The following is a 17,256-nucleotide window of genomic DNA, read 5'->3' as shown; positions in this document are numbered from 1 at the left end:
CACTTGGTGTACAGCAAGAAAATAATTATACACAGCACTGTACGACATTACACCTAAAGCGGGTTAATGCAGTCAACCACCACTCACTGTCTCGGCTAAGGCATGAAGAAGAGCCCCTTGGGAATGGTACAGGAGGATAACTGCCACCAGTGGAACTGACTGTCAACATTTGTCAGAGCTTTGATGAGAAGAGGAGGCAGGAGGAGGGGTGGAGGGGGGACAGAAAGGAAGAAAACCTGAGAAACCAGCATTTCTACAGCTGCTACATCACAATGCCTCAATGACATCAGCCAAATGGCTGTAACAGGTCCCTCTGCTTTTCCAGCAGGCAAAACGGGAAGTAAAAACAGCTATCAAAAAACCTGAATTACCAACACTTCCTACAAACCAAAAGTGGTATTTGTACTCTGTGATTGGGCAGCACGGTGGCGCAGTGGGTTAGCCCTGCTACCTCACGGCGCCGAGGTCACAGGTTCGATCCCGGCTCTGGGTCACTGTCCGTGTGGAGTCTGCACATTCTCCCCGTGTTTGCGTGGGTTTCGCCCCCACAACCCAATGATGTGCAGGGTAGGTGGATTGGTCTGGATAAATTGCCCCTTAATTGGAAAAAATGAATTGGGTACTCAATTTTATTTATTTTTTTAATTTAAAAAAAAAATTGTGTTAAATTTGTACTCTGTGATTAAACTAGTTTTTAAACACCACATCTCACAGGTAGATGCCAGGTAGCCATTTTTCTGCTGGGGATTTTCTTCAGGGATTCACATCTGCATTAAATCATTTACAAGGGTTTAAACAATGCTATTTCTCATGGGTTATCTAGATTATATGTCTAAATAATCAACTTGAATTAAGATTTCAGCCAGAATACCAAAAATGCATTAAAATAAAATATAAATCGATCTTCTACACTTCTGCTGCTCTTCAAGCCGGGCACTTTTCAAAAAAAAGCATTTTATAGTTTCACTCCCTCCTGATGCAAAACCTCCACACTTTGTAGGACATCTGACAAGGGTCTTAAAAGCTGGGTGTAAATTATAATTTCTGTATTGTCATAGTAACACCATATTTTTTTAAGTCAGGAAATTATCAAAAGGTAAATAGCATTGCTGAGCTGCAGTCTAGTTGACATTTTATTTCTGAAAATTACTCTCATTGGAATACTAAAAGACTGCAAATATAAATCAAATAAACAGATTACGCAGCAAAATCAACAGCACCTTGAACAACGAGAAAGGTTAGCGCTTTGCCTTACCAACAGGCTCAAACTCATCCTGACCCATTCTGCTGGAAATTTTAAGCAGTGTTTATTTTCGCTTTACATTTTTCCTTTGAGTGCTAATGAGCCTACTGCACATTTCTAGTATGGTTAGTCTGTACTTGCTCATTTGGGCTGCACTGCAGCACAAAGAAAATGGGCTTTTATTACACAAAATCAGCCCTGATAATTCCCTAAACCCCAGCTAATTCTACAGTCATCTCCATCCTACCCCCGACATTAATTAAAAGTGATCTTATAGGGCGGCATGGTAGCACAGTGGTTAACACGGTTGCTTCACAACGCCAGGGTCCCAGGTTCGATTCCCGGCTTGGGTCACTGTCTGTGCGGAGTTTGCACGTTCTCCCCGTGTCTGCGTAGGTTTTCTCCGGTTTCCTCCCACAAGTCCCGAAAGACGTTCTGTTAGGTAATTTTGACATTTTGAATTCTCCCTCAGTGTTCCCGAACAGGCGCCAGAATGTGGCGACTAGGGGATTTTCATAGAAACTTCATTGCAGTGTTAATGTAAGCCTACTTGTGACAATAAAGATTAACAGCTGTCAAATAGATTCAGCAAGCATACAAAGGATGAGAAGCAGGCCGCAAACTACAAATAGTTATATCAAACTTGAAACAATGATAATGTGACAATATTGTCGAACAGTCAAAATTTAAAAAAGGAAACAAAATAAATAATAAGCAGATCTGACAGATCACTTCAGAGAGAAATGGAATGAATGCCTCAGGTTAATGACGGTATATCAGAATTAATGTTCCTCTCTCCGCAGTTGCTGCTGGAGCTAAGCATTTGCAACATTTCCGATATTTTCCCCCAGATTTCCAGCATCCGTATTTTTTGCTGTTGTATTATGGTTTAATATTCAGTTTGAAGGTGCAAATGACTTTGCCCTTCCAATCTCTCCACAGCTCCTGCGGCAAATGATTGATAGTTGCTTCCTGTAACTCCCAAGCCCAACAACACGGCCATAATATCGGATGCACTATCGGACACAGTATTTGAGGCCACTTTACAGTGACGCTGTTGGTAAAAATCACTGGTCCTATTTTTAACAATTGTGTAAATATTAACATTGCTTTTGACACAAAGTAATCATACATTTGGGGAGTGGGGGGGGGGGGGGGGGAAGAGAGAGAAATGGGGTGCAGTTTTCTTTTTTTTTTTTTTCCCCACATCGCCGCTGACTACACTGGTGCATCTAGTTGCACAAAAAGATTTATCAAGTTGCTGCTCTTCATGTATGAACTGGAACAATGTGTATGAGCAAGCTATTTGACAGATAATCACTGCCAAGCCTGATCCTGTTCTCATCCAATGTGTAACCAGGATGATTCAAAAACAATCTAGAACAACCTGGCTGACTTTCTCCTCTCCCTGCCCAGAGGGTGTTGAGGACCTCACTACCAGCCTAATTCAACATAAAGCAGGGACCCTGCAGGCCTGATGGGCCAGGTCAATCTCTGGCAATGAACTTAACTGAGCCATCAGAGAGACCCAACACCATTTATATGTTTAATCCAAGACACCATAACTGCTTCACTACCAATGCGAAAAGTGCTAGTCGAAACTGACATGGCACACAAAATAACACAAACTGACCAGATTGTTTTGTTTTACAAGTCTCCAGATGCCTAGATGCTAAATGGGGTTGCAGCCAATGCTTCAGCAACCGAGCACAGTAGCTATTCTAATCTTCGCAATCATGCCACTGGGAAAAGGTCATTTCAAATCAAGGAAACCAAGCCTTGTAACAGTGATAAGCAACTCTGCACCTGCTCAAAAAACTGTGCAGAGAACTCGCATTTCCTGCTCACAACCAGCCAAGATGAATTTCCCACCGTTAAAATGCCAGTCTCCATTCCATAAATTAGTGATGGGATCAAAAGGGTGTGTGTGTGTGCTGGAATGCTTCCTTCAATGGCTCATACACTGAAATATGCTCTCCTCTCTATAAAAGATTGACCAGGATTTTATACTGGATTTTATATCCTGTCACTTCAAATACCCGCGAGCAAAGAGACAGACTTCATTTTGTTTTTAAATAAACGTGTACAACTACTGATCCATACGGCTTGCTTGTCCAATATCTTTGCAAGCACTTATTTTTCCTCTTGCATAGTGTTGAGAGGGGGGTGGGGTAGAGGAGAGAGATGTAAAGACAGGGTAGAAAAAAAGGTAGAGAGGACACAACAGGAAAAAGGAAAGAGCAGAGAACACAAGGAGGAGCACTGGGATTCTTCGTATTCCCCACACACTAGCGCGTTTCACCAAAACCGCCCTGCCGCTTCCTATTTCATTTAGCACAACTCAGCAACCTTTCTTACTTCTCAGTCAGTGCCCAGCTTTCTGGAGGAATACCTTGTGTTGCATGGGACTTTGTAAACCTCTTTCATTTAAGGTCAAAAGTAATTTAGTAAAATGCATCGAGGATCATGAGCCATCCAGCACAAAGGTGTGTTATTTTCAGGTGGCTGGAATTCAGTCACTAGTGTCCAGTTGTAAGTCTTTGGTGCCCAGAATTACTGGGTGAGCCGTCAGCAATCTCAGGGACTCTTTTTTTCTATTACCCATACCATGGAGCTCATCTCAGGTGGCTTAAACTGCATCATAAACATGAAAATTAAACATTAGCTATACTTTTTGATCTTGTGCCCACCACAAGTACGTAATCTATTTGACAATATTACCAGTAAAAAAAAAACTTGTTAAAATACAAGTAGTCTTGGAATACAAAGTCTGACTTTAGCTGCAAAAAACTGGTCCGTAGGAGTTCTTGCAGGAGGAGGGAAGACACTTGTGGTTTCCTAATCGGAAATAAAATTTTGTTGAAGAATTCTTCCCAGTGCACAGATAGGCATTCAACTTGAAATGCAGTCTGGTGCAAGCTTTGTGCATCCTTTTTATCCAAAAACTAATTGGTAACAGAACAACATTCTAATTGTAGTTACATGTCCTTCCAAGTACCTGGCAATGGTGACAGACAATAGTTATCAGCCAATGAGGCGGAGGTGCATAAAAATCCCAATATCACAGCAATTTCTATGTACAGTGATTACATCCATTCTATGGCATTCTTTTGGCAGACACTATTCCAACATTGTTTTTTTAATTTGTCCATGATTTTGCCATGTGGCAATTCCTCTGCAAAAATTTGAAGCAAACTATGAAATTAACTCTTTCAAAGCAAAAAGCACAACTGTAATATTTTCCACACCTCAATGTGCAGCTTAGAGTACACAAGATGAACTTAAGCTACCCAGCAACCATTTCATATGGGTTCACCGTCTACAGAAGGACCTAGCAGGTTCAAATAAAATGCTTAAAAAGAGACTACGGTCTGAAGGGAAGGCTACAACTTCTTGACCTTTTCTGAAATTTAATTAAAGTTGTAAAGTCTCGACAGGTATCACTTGTGCTCCACAGGTAAATATTTCAACAGATTTGGAGTGCAAAGTCGGGGGCGCATGGCATGCGACTTTGGCTATTCCCAAACCCGAGGCCAGCTTCAAAAATGCAACCAACCCACTGGCACCACTGAGAGTCCAAATAATATAACTAGTCTAACTCTAACTCAAACAGATGACAAGCTAATTGGAGCCCATCAATCAATACCAAGCAAATGCTCATCCTTTCTTCACATAATCTATTTCGGTCGAGATTCAATTTCAAATTGGTAATGGCACTGCCTCAGCAGACACTTGCCCCTTCAGAGATGTTGGCCTCAGGCATGCACGTGACAAGTGCTGGCAAGGGGGAAAGAAATCATTGATCTTGGAAGTTGCAGTGAGAAATAGCTGTATACAATCAAGCAAACCTAAGCCTTGGGAGTGCTTGACGCTGGCAGTAGGTGCAGAAAGTTAAATATTTTGATTTCACGATTTTCCAATGCAGACACTCCTGGGTCCAATGTTGACCCTAAAATTGAAAAAAAATTCCAACTGTATATTCTAAACATTATGGTGCAGTTTTAATAGAGTAGTACTTGCAAAGTTATATCCTTCAAAATTTCACACTTGACAATTTGAGAGGTGACATTTCTGCAAAGATCAATACAAATTGTAGTGTGTACTGCATGGAAATGGCTGTGAAACACTCGCAGCACAATTCCAATCAGGAAACACATTACAATGAACACACACCCCTCTATTAAATGATTTAACGTCAGTTAAGACAATGTTTCCAGCAAATATTGACATAGAAGTTTTTTTTAAAAATCTACTCTGGCACATTATGTGCACCAGCCCAGAAGCACAGCATGGTTGCAACCTAGTTAGCTTAAACAGCAATTTGAGCAACAAAGTCAAAACTACCCAATGGCATTGGAATACTGGTTACCATCACCAATGAATTTTAATCTCCACCCAAAAAGATTCTTCAAGAAGAGACATGAAGGGTTCGAGGGAGACGCATTATGTTGTGGGTGAAGTCTTGATGAATATAGCTTTGCTGTTACATTAATGCCACAGAAACAAGGTCATACTGACCAAAACTAAATCCTGTGCTGCCACACAGTGGTAGGTTTGCAGAACAGCATTTGGAACTTTTACTCCATCTGGCAATTTCCATTCGTGGCCATTTGTTCACTCATTTGATAAAAGCACCATTCATTACCACCTGCAAAACATTCCCAACACACAACACGTGATTTTCCAGCAACCACAATAATTATTCCCTCAACTCAGATCAATTCTTCACTCTGGTAAGTCAGATGGAGATCGATCTCGCGAGTCTCCCACACCTACATGAATAGATAATGCTCATCTTGTTAGCACAAGAAATGAATTCAAGGCAACAAGCTAAACATTGTTTGGATAATGCAGATTTGTCAATGCAGGGATTATTAAGATTTGTATTCATACATATTTATACAAATTTATAATAAATAATCTGCAAGCCCATTAAACATTACCTTTTCGGAGAGTACGCAAACTGATTTATATTTTTAAACCAATGTGAAAGAGACGTGGCAATCCATTCCTGACCATCTTTGTGACTTGTGCTCAGCCCAAATTTGAACATTTTTGGAGATTGTTCCAGGTAAATAATTACCTCTTTTAATTACAGGCCTGACCTACATCAAGTTTAAATTTCAGGCATTTGCGTAGGTTTCTATCCATTATATTTGGACATTTACATTGTAATTGGAATAAAGCACAAATGATACAGCTACCTGTATTCATCTATTCTTAACTGCATTGATTCCACCAAGGCTGCCACAGGAAGCCAATGAAATCCCCGAGAACGTTGCACTTGCATCAACTGCCCTTTTAAACAATTCACTGGCACAGCATGCATCGGAACAGCAGTTTGACTCTGATAATGGTTAAAAACCCTCTGAATTCTAGGGCAATTCCAATGCACTCATATCTCCAATCTACCTGAAGCTTTCCTCTTCTATTTCTTCCCAACAATTTGGAGTTCTATTTTACACCCCTAAGAATCCCTTTTTCTAAATCTTTCAGTTCCAATCACCATTCTCCGCCACCTACTAGGCTTCCCCTCTCTACAGCACATATTCGAACGTTGGCCATTATTCCCACCTGGCCTCCTTTCATACCTTCCCACCTTCTGTCCCTGGTGTATATATTTATAACCCAAGATGGTTATTTTCTATCCCTGTCCAGATAACAAATAGATTTCTTCACATTAAGTCTGTAACATCAGTCTCTGTACTGGATGCTGTCCTCAAATGTAGAGACACAAGAAAAGCTGGGATTGTTCTTCAAAAGAGCAGAGAAAGTGAAGCAATAAAAATGGAGAGGTTTCACAAAGGAAATTATTTGTGAAGACAATAGATCAAGTAACCAATAGCCACAGCTTTAAACATTTGGCAAAAGAACTGAAGGGGAAATGAGAAATTATTTCGGACAGAGAACCAAGGCCTGGAACATACGATCTGGACAATCTGGGTGATGGAAGCAGTATTTCAGAATCATATGGCAATTGGACATAAACTGGAAGCGATCTAATTTGTGGAGCTATGGGGAAAAAGCTATGGTATGGGACTAAATCAGATAGCTCTTTCAAAGAACCATCACGGGCAGAATGGTCTCGTTCTGTGTTGCAGGATTCTATGATTCAAAATGTCTTTGGAATGTTAGCACAAGAAATGAAGATGATGGAGATAACATGATGGCAAGCAGCACACTGCACCACCAAACTGACTTACTTGATCCAGCACTTCCAATAATTTTCATTGTGTGCCTGACACACAACAGTGAGAATAGCCCGGCACACAAACGGTGCTATACAGTCATGGTTTTCAAAGTGTGGGTCGCAACTCATGGGTGGATCACTGAGCGATCAGTCTCAGCGTTCCCGCAAAGGTCCCAATCACGGGAGAAGCGCCCAATGCCGCTACCGCCATTTTTATTGAGAATGGCAACTGCTACCGGCGTTTAAATGAGAAAGAAATGAGGCAGTGTGTAGTCTTCCAATCATTGGCGGCAGCATTAAGTAGGTCATGCACCCTGCACATTCACTTGGCATCGTGTCCTGTATGTACGTGCTTTTGGCGCCAAGTCACAGAGGAGAGCTTTTTCCATTTTCTAGCTGCTGGCAAGCGAGGCAAGGGGACTGTGAAGATGGATCATTTTGTTACAAGGAAGAGATGGCCAGAGCCACAAATAGGCAGTGTACCTACTGTCCAGGATCTCTCACCTGAATCTGGAGAGAGCTGCTCAGGTGAATGCACGACAAGTAAGAGCAGTGCTAGTTTTTGCTCTGTACAAAGCTCCAGGGCCTCTGGTTAACAGCCTAAGAAGAAACTTAACTCGGAACAAAGATGTATAAAGATGATTTGAGGTATAGTTTTGTCAACTGTGCCACTGCAAATAAGGTTGCAAAGCCCATGGGTATTATTATATGCAAGAAATACTGGCGAATGAGAGAAGTGGTGGGTGAAAAATTCCTTTTGAGGTTGAGACCCCAGAGTTAGTTATTAACTTACAGCTGGCTCCAAATGAAGACGGCTGTACCTGACCTGTGACAGCACATTAAAAACATGCCAAAAGCCCACGAGGCTGCCAGTATTCTGGAGTAGCATCTCCCAGGAGTAACCAGTGCTGAATAAAACAAGCATTTTGTAGCTATTGCCCTTCACGTCAACCTACATGTGCAAAGTTGGATTTTTCCTTCTCAGTGGTGGGCGGCACAAAGGAACTGGCTGAAGTCTGCACCTGATATGCACATTGCCCTCTCGTCCTGTGAACATTGGAATGAGACAATGGGGACCAGGCAGGCTCCCCTTTCGCATTAAAGGTAAGCAAATGTGGCGTGGGTCCTGAAGGTCGGCCGGCGTGTCTCCCTAAGGTTGGCTGGCTAGCAAAAGTGGGTCCTGGGAAAAAAAGTTTGAAAAACACTGCTATACTTGTATAATGTGCAGAAACCTGGCTTCAAATATAGTACTGCCTGCAGAAGAGATAGCCAAACATACATTTGAATGAATTTAAATAAATGGAGCTAATAATCATCACTTGCATGCCACACTTCAGATCTACAAGATACCTAAACTCAACAGTGTCACGGAATTCAAAGTAAACATAAGTGGCATTCTGCAGATATCTCAGCCAGTTAGAATCGTAGAATAGTACAGCGCAACAAGTGGCCATTTAGCCCATCAAGTCTCGAAGAGAATGATAGGCGAACTGCCTGTATTTTTCAATCTCTGAAGTTTCAACTCTCAAGTTGGATGACACAACTATTGGTGCTGGTGATGTGACACCTGTGTGATATCTGACTCTGTGCTTGAGGATCCAGAGGAGGTTCACAAGAATGATCCCTGGAATGAAGGACTTGGCATACGAGGAGCGGTGAGGACGGTGGGTCTGTATTCGATGGGAGTTTAGAAGGATGAGGGGGATCTTATTGAAACTTACAGGATACGGAAAGGCCTAGATAAAGCGAATGTGGAGAAGATGTTTCCACTATTAGGAGAAACTAGAACCCGAGGGCACAGCCTCAGACTGAAGGGACAATCCTTTAAAACAGAGATTATTAGGAATTTCTTCAGCCCGAGGGTGGTGAACTTGTGGGACTCATTGCTGCAGAAGACTGTGGATGCCAAATCACTGGAGTATCTTTAATCATAGATTATCATAGAATATACAGTGCAGGAGGCCATTCGGCCCATCAAGGCTGCACCGGCTCTTGGAAAGAGCACCCTACCCAAGGTCAATACCTCCACCCTATCACCATAGCCCAGTAACCCCACCCAACACGAAGGGCAATTTATCATGGCCAATCCACCTAACCTGCACATCTTTGGACTGTGGGAGGAAACCGGAGCACCCGGTGGAAACCCACGCACACACAGGGAGGATGTGCAGACTCCGCACAGACAGTGACCCAAGCCGGGAATCGAACCGGGGACCCTGGAGCTGTGAAGCAATTGTGCTATCCACAATGCTACAGTGCTGCCCGCCAGAGCAGAGCAGAAATTAAGACAAAGATAGATAGGTTCTTGATTAATAAGGGAATCAGGGGTTATGGGGAGAATGCAGAAAAATGAGGATGAGAAACCTATCAGCCATGATTGAATGGCAGAGCAGACTCGATGGTTCGAATGGCCTAATTCTACTCCCATGTCTTATGGTCTCCTAGACCCAGATATCCCAAGTTCGAATGAGCCTAGATTAATATTTAAAATATGGCAAAACCTTCTATCAGCATACAGACCACAACAACAATTCTACAGGATGAGTGGGGAGATGTGAAGCAGAGGCAACACGTATCACACAGTAAGGAAAACTTGAGAAGTTACTTCGATAACTAAAGCGCTGGCAAAGGATAACGAAGAATATCTGAATGTAGCCTGCCTGGCTCGAAAAATGCCTATTCAAACTTGCTTAGTTAGGATGTATGGAGGAGAACTGTGGAAAAGAAAAGCTTTCACAACAAGTTTAACAGGTTTGCTCGATCATGTTCATTTTTTTTGAAAAGCTGACTCAAAAAGTTTGGTGATGAAAACCATAGGGTAAATGGCTGAGCTCCCTGCCCTTCAAGTTGCTAATATGCTACTAAAATAATTGGATTACACCACAGTAAGCAATGTTGTGAAGCTGGAAGCAGAGCAGCCAAAGTTTGACACACATATAAAGTATATACAGGGCTCAAGCACAGAATGAGCAGATAATTTACATTTTCCACTAACAGAGATTTTCCCATTTTTATGTAACAGGGCTAGTTTTTGTTCTCACTTTGCAATTAACCCTCCTCGTAGAGAATACATTTTCATCAGTAGTGAATCCCAAAATTAAGGTGCAGCAGAGTGAATCCGAAATTAGCGGACACAAATAAGACATTAGCAGTGAATGCTTGGTTTTCAAACTGGAGGAAAATGATATGACCCCTTGAAACAGTTTTGGGACCACTACTCAAACACATTCATGACCTAGACCTGGGTACACAGAGCATACTTTCGAAGTTTGCATTCGGCACAAAGCTTGGAACAGTAGTGAACAATGAGGAAGCTAGCAGCAGATGTCCAGAAAGCATATTTATGGTTGCTAAGTGAATAGACAAGTGGCAGTTCAAATCTTCTGCAGCAAAATGTGAAATAATGAATTATGGAAAGAAAAATTAGGAGGTGATATACCGTAGATGCAGGTGTATTAGACTACCTTTGAAGCCTCGAAAAAGCCCTCCAAAAACAGGGATTGATTTATACGGAGAGTATAAAAGTGAACTGCCTGTTTGGGCATGGGTGGTTGCCATGTGCCATTCGCCATGCCGGGTTTTCTGTGTGGACGTGTCTTAAACTTCCACACTACTTCGCAACACAACCCGTAACATCTGCTTGATGCCTCGCACCATTTATAAGGTACATTAAGTGAAGGATCCATTTGTTGCTGGAGGTTGAATACTAATGCCAGTGTAGCTTGTCATGCCTGAAAAGGAAGTGTCAACTTATATGTATCAATCTACGGTAAACTAAATAACATTTTGAAGGGTGCACATGCAGCCCATACCTTCAATTAATGCTAGTTTATTTCATTCCCATTCTACCCTCTTGACTTGAATTAATTTTATAGGTGACCAGCTGCCTTAGCAGCTGACTGCAGGAAGTGCTTGATAAAATATTAATTCAAAGGATGTTGGCGCACTGGCCGGGTCAAAATTTATTGCCCATCTCTAACTGCCCTCTAGAAAGTAATGGTGAGTCACTTTCTTGAATCTCTGCAGTTCAACTACCATATTTATAAACAGCACTTTAATGAAAGATCAACGGTAATTTCTAAATGTATTTAATACAGATGCATGAAAGAAGCTTCCTCTAACCAACACAATGGTAGAGCGCTCCTTCCCGCTGTTTGACATTTTAAAATAAATCTGTACAATCCCTCGTCATGCCATCCTAAATAGCTTTATTTGAGTACAACTTTACAACAATTTAGATCCATGGAATTTTATTTAGTTGGAACTTGCAAGACTTGATCTTTTTTAAAAACAAAACCATACCTAATTTTTTTTTTCCAATTAACAGGAAATTTAGCATGGCCAATCCATCTACCCTGTGCATCTTTTGTGTTGTGGGGCGAGACCCACTCAGGCATAGAGAATGTGCAAACTCCGCACGGACAGTGCCCCAGGGCCGGGGTCAAACACGGGTCCTCGGCGCCACGAGAGAGCAGTGCTAACCACTGTGTCACCCCAAATAATTCTGATTTTGAGCCTTCTAGTGCCATCCATGATTTAGCAATGGACAAATGGATAATTCAGCAACCTCGATCCAGATCATAAGATTTCAATGGGAGAGGTGGAACTATGATAATTCGTACTTCAAACTTTTCAGCAGTTATACCAACTTTTGTGGAGTGCGTTATGGTACAACACAAGTCACACACCATACTACGGTAGGCATCACAACATCACTATGGTGCAAGTTGTCAACAAACGCACGCCCATTATCAGCCTAGTAAATTAGCTCAAGAGCATGATATTAACAGGGCCTGCTAAACTAGTGGAAGTGCAGCATATGGATAGGAATCTATTAAACTGGTGGAAGAACAGTTTGATAAGAATCAGGGTCTACTACACTAATGGAAGTTTGGCACCATCCTCCACCTGCTCCACGATGACATGCAAGCCCTGTTCCTGACCGACGGACCCACCACAAATCCAATTCCAATTCACGTTCAGACTGAGGACAAGCAAGGCTGTCATTTTCCTTGCTGCAATGCTCCACCTCCCCTTCAGCAAGATGCCACTGGAGTGGAGCTAAACTACAGAACCAATGAGAATCTGTTCAACCTCCACCACCTGCAGGCCAGATCCAAAGTTGTCCCATCTTCTGTCATGACAGTGACAGAATGCCAGCTGCACACTCTGAAGCCAAGCTCCAAGCCATCATCAATATCTTCACCAAGGCACAAGAGCATGGGCATTACACGAAACATCCTAAGATGAAGGGCCTCTACCAACCTGCCCTGCCATACAACTCTATCACATGGTTATCGAAATAGACGACAGGGTCTTGGACAAGGCGGACCACTCCTCATACCTTGAGAGCCGACTGTCAACAAGGGTAGGCATCCATGAAGAGGTTCAACACCACCTTCAGTGTGCCAGTGCAGCCCACCGTCAGTCGCCTGAGGAATAGAGTGCTTGAAGACGAAGACCTCAGACCTGGCACAAAGCACATGGTCTGCAGAGCAGTAGTGATTAGACATGCCCTCCTATAAGGTTCAGAGACATGGACTAATGTACAGCAGGCACCTCAAAACCCTGCATAAGCACCACCATTGCTGCCTCTGCAAGATCTTGAAAATCTATTGGCAGGATAGGCACACCCAGGCCAACATCCCCAGCATCGAAGCATTGGCCACACTCACTCAGATACACTCGGCAGGCCACATCGCATGCATGTCTGACACGGGACTCCCGAAACAAGCACTCTACTCGGAGATTCGACACGGCAAGCGAGCCCAGGACGGGCAGAAGAAATGCTTCAAGGGCACCCTCAAAGTTGCCTTAAAAAAGTGAAACCTCCCCACCAACACTTGGGAATCCCTGGCCCATAACCACCGAAGTTGAAGAAAGGCATCTGGGAACGAGCTGAACATAGAGTTTCATCGCCGAGAGCAAGCTGAAAGCAAGTTTCTGCAGCAAAAGGAACGTGTGGCAACCCAGGCACCCACCACTTCCACTCCTTCAAAAACCATCCGCCCTACCTGTGACAGAGACTGTAGGTCATGTACTGGACTCCTCAGTCATCTACATTTTTAGTGTAGAAGCAAGTCATCCTCAACTCCAAGGGACTGCCTAAGAAGGATGGGCAACATGATATGGCGCAGGGTTTACTAAACTAGTGGAAGGGCGACATGATATTCATGGTTTCTGCCACAGACGAGACAAGACTGTGGTAGGGAGGGACAATGTTTCAGAGGTGGGAGGAGGCGATGTTTGTGATGTGCAGAATATGGGATCAAAAGTTCAGCATGAAGTCAAATAGGACTTGAAGGTTCAAACTGAGACAACATTAGGAGGAAGCGATGGAATCAGTGGCCGGAGAACAGTTTGCAAGGGTGCTGCAAAAACCATGGCTTCCATCCTGCCGATATTTAAATAGTAGTTTACTTGCAACATAATAATTCAATTTCACGATACTCCAGCAACTTCACATACAAGCAGTGGTAAAATTGTCACACCCAGTGAATGCATGAAAGGAATGGGCCACAAATATGTTTTCAATGCTCCACAGGAAGACTGGCTACTAAATGTGAGAGATCAGTACTAAGGCTGTTCACCAAACCACAATATATAATGCAACTTTAAAGAACTGTTCCATTTTTTCATAGCCAGAATTTGGTGGCTGCACGTGTCCAAGCTGAAATTGTTCAGAATTCTGCACCAATTTTTCCAAACTCACTGGTAGGAAAGGGACCTAGCCTTTGCTTATATTCCTCCTGCTCAAACTCTAATTTTTTTCCCTCTTCCCCTCTTTCTTTATTAATCTGCACCTACTTACAGCAGTGGAAAACAGAAGCATCTCCAAGTCAGTGGATACTTGCAATTGATTGCAATTTCAAAAGGCGGCTCAAATTACACTAAAAACTAGGAGGTCGAAACCAGAGATTTTTGCTGTCACTTGAAGCACTAAACTGAATTGGAGCCTTGCAATCAAATAATTTAACATACTTGTTTTTTGCAGTGGTTTTCCAGTGGTCTATGCCTAAGAATTTGAAAACATTGTCAAGAGGATTAGTAACCATGATGCTCAACTGATTAGTATCAGTTTACATGAATTTAAAACAGACTTGAACTACATTAATTATAAATTGTTTTTTCACTTGTAAGATAGTCGAGTTGCAAGTTGAAAGGATGGAAAGCATTGCGAAGCAAAGCTTGTTGGAAAAAATAGAGCTGCCTGACATTTTTAAAAGATCTACCACTAGATGGCAAAGCACACCAATAATTATTTAAATCCATCAGCAGTTGATGTACCTAACCTTTTGATATACAGGAAACATTTGTAGATATTCCTTTTACCTGAACTAGGACAGCTAAGTTTGCTCAGCGTTAATACTGCACCAGCTCCATTCCATAACAATAGATCAACCAAATGCCATAAGTGGATCGGCTGGCAAGACAGTACAGTTTACCTGGAAATGGCATCTTCGCATAAGACATTATGGAGAAAATGCTCTATAAATGACATGGTTTATGCTTCCAGCTTATGGCATTATAACGGTCTGGTGGCCTAACAGACTCAACATACTCATCGGTTTGCACCTCCCTCTCCCAACCTTATACTTTAATTTAGATTTATTTCATTATTTTGAGCAGGTCTCCTGCTTATTATTACAAAGTCAGAGACAGACAATCAGTATTGCAAAATGCAGCTCTAAAATTCAAATGCAAGTGATGGAGGAGATTGACTAGGAAAATGGTGTAGTAAAGATTAAAGAGCATGCCATTTGGCATGTCACATTGTTGCATTATTACATGCCCACAGGGCATGGAGCAATTCATGCTCCTGGCCCCAAGTGCATTTGAAGCTGCATCTTGGCAATGATGACTGGCACCAAGTATGAAATACTCAGGTCAAAGTTGGACAATGGATTGACAGATGAACAGCAGAGGGATCACCGATAATTAGTAACAGCTAAAGGTTTGTCATTCTTCAACAATACTCATAATCCTAATATTTGGTATTAAGAAACTCCACTCAAATAAAATAAATGTTAAAGAAATTTCAAAATGGAATTGGAGACTGTGCTAAAACTGATGGCTTGTAAGCCTGGTAAAAGGTTTGTTCATGAGATGTGAACATGGGACTTAGGAGAAGTAAGCAATTCAGCCCCTCAAGCCTGCTCCACCATTCAAACATGGCTGATCTCTTGCTGGTCTCAAATTCACCTCCCTACCTGTTCCCCATATCCCTTTAACCCATTTTTAAAAAATCAGAAATATATCTATTTCTTTCTTGAAACCATTAAATGACTCCACCGCATTATGGTTCCACAAATTCACCACCCTTTTCAAGGAGTAGTTCCTCCTCCTCCCCGTTCCAAATCTACCGCCTCTCAACCTACATAATAATAATCTTTATTAGTGTCACAAGTAGGCTTACATTAACACTGCAATGAAGTTACTGTGAAAATCCCCTAGTCGCCTGTTGAGGGACACTGAGGGAGAATTCAGAATGTCCAATTCACCTAACAACCACGTATTCTGGGTTGACACTTGTGGGAGGAAACCGGAGCGTCCGGAGGAAACCCACGCAGACACGGGGAGAACACGCAGGCCCCGCATAGATAGTGGCACAAGCCGGGAATCAAACTTGGGTCCCTGGCGCTGTGAAGCAACAGTGCTAACCACTGTGCTACCATGCAACCTCTCGTTCTAGATTGCCCCACAAGGGGGAAACATTTGGTCTACGTTTACTTTATCAATCTCTTTTAGTATTTTATATACCTCTTAGATCCCCTCTCATCCTTCTAAGCTCCAGCTAGTATAAGCCCAAACTCTTTATTCTCTCCTCATACGTTAACGCTTTCATCTCCAGAATCAATCTGGTGGAACCTCCTCTGAACTGCCTGCAATACCACTATATCCTTCCTCAAAAACTGGACAATACTCCAGATATGGTCTCAACAACACGCTATACGATTGCAACAACACTGCTCAACTTTTATACTCTCATCCTTTTGCAATAAACTCTAACATTCTATTTGCCTTTTTAATTACATACCTGTACCTGCATACCAACTTTCTGCTATTCACGAACAAAGACAACCAGATCCTTCTTCCCATTTTGAATCTGCTTTCCAATTAGATAATAATTTGCCTTTCTATTTTTTGAGCCAAAATTGATAACCTCACACTTATCCATGTTAAATTCCATCTGCCAAATTTTAGTCTAATCTCCTAACCGATCTATATCAGTCTGTAAAATCTGTATCTCCTCTTCACTGCTTGCTTGCCCATCCATTTTAGTATCACCTGCAAATTTTGCTATGTTACACTTTATATAGATTTTAAACAGAAAACTTCCGGTTGCGATTGGGGTCCCCTGTTGCACCCCGCTAGTTAGTTCGCCAGCCAAAGAAGCACCCATTTATCCTGACCCTCTGCTTTGTCAGTCAGCCAAGCATAAATCCAATCTAGTACTCTACCCCCATTCCCCTGCCATCTCATTTTCTGTATCAGTCTTTTATGCGGCACCTTGTCTTCTGGAAGTCTAGGCATACTACAGCCACAAGTTCTCCATTATCCACCTTGCTAGTTACGTCCTCAAAGAATTCAAACAAGCTTGTCAAGCATGACTTACCCTTCATAAAACCATGCTGACAATGGTGGGTTGAGCTTTGTCTTTCTAAATGTTCAGTCATCACCTCCTTAATGATTGGTTGCAGCAATTTCCCCACCACAGACATCAAGCTAACCGGTCTATAGATTCCTACTTTTTGCCACTCTCCCTTTTTGAATAGGGGTGTCATATTAGCATATTTCCAATTCACCGTAACTCTTCCAGAAT

The 17,256-nt window shown here is 42.2% G+C and overlaps 1 protein-coding gene across 2 annotated transcripts in view; it reads right to left on the bottom strand.

The window, feature by feature from the left end:
• LOC140428172 (TSC22 domain family protein 1-like) overlaps positions 1 to 17,256 on the bottom strand; it is a 260,710-nt gene that overhangs the window by 174,588 nt on the left and 68,866 nt on the right. Inside the window, exon 1 of one of the 2 annotated variants that reach the window (XM_072514328.1) lies at positions 88 to 178. The exons of the other annotated variant lie outside the window; for it this stretch is intronic. The gene's annotated coding sequence lies outside the window, so the exon portion shown is untranslated. Of the gene's footprint in view, positions 1 to 87; positions 179 to 17,256 lie in introns of those variants that run through there. 2 annotated transcript variants of the gene reach the window in all.

Source organism: Scyliorhinus torazame, chromosome 8, assembly GCF_047496885.1.
Source record: "Scyliorhinus torazame isolate Kashiwa2021f chromosome 8, sScyTor2.1, whole genome shotgun sequence".
In the NCBI taxonomy this organism is placed as follows: domain Eukaryota; kingdom Metazoa; phylum Chordata; class Chondrichthyes; order Carcharhiniformes; family Scyliorhinidae; genus Scyliorhinus; species Scyliorhinus torazame.
The sequence above is the reverse complement of the archived record's forward strand: the minus strand, read 5'-3'. Positions and strand labels throughout refer to the sequence as shown.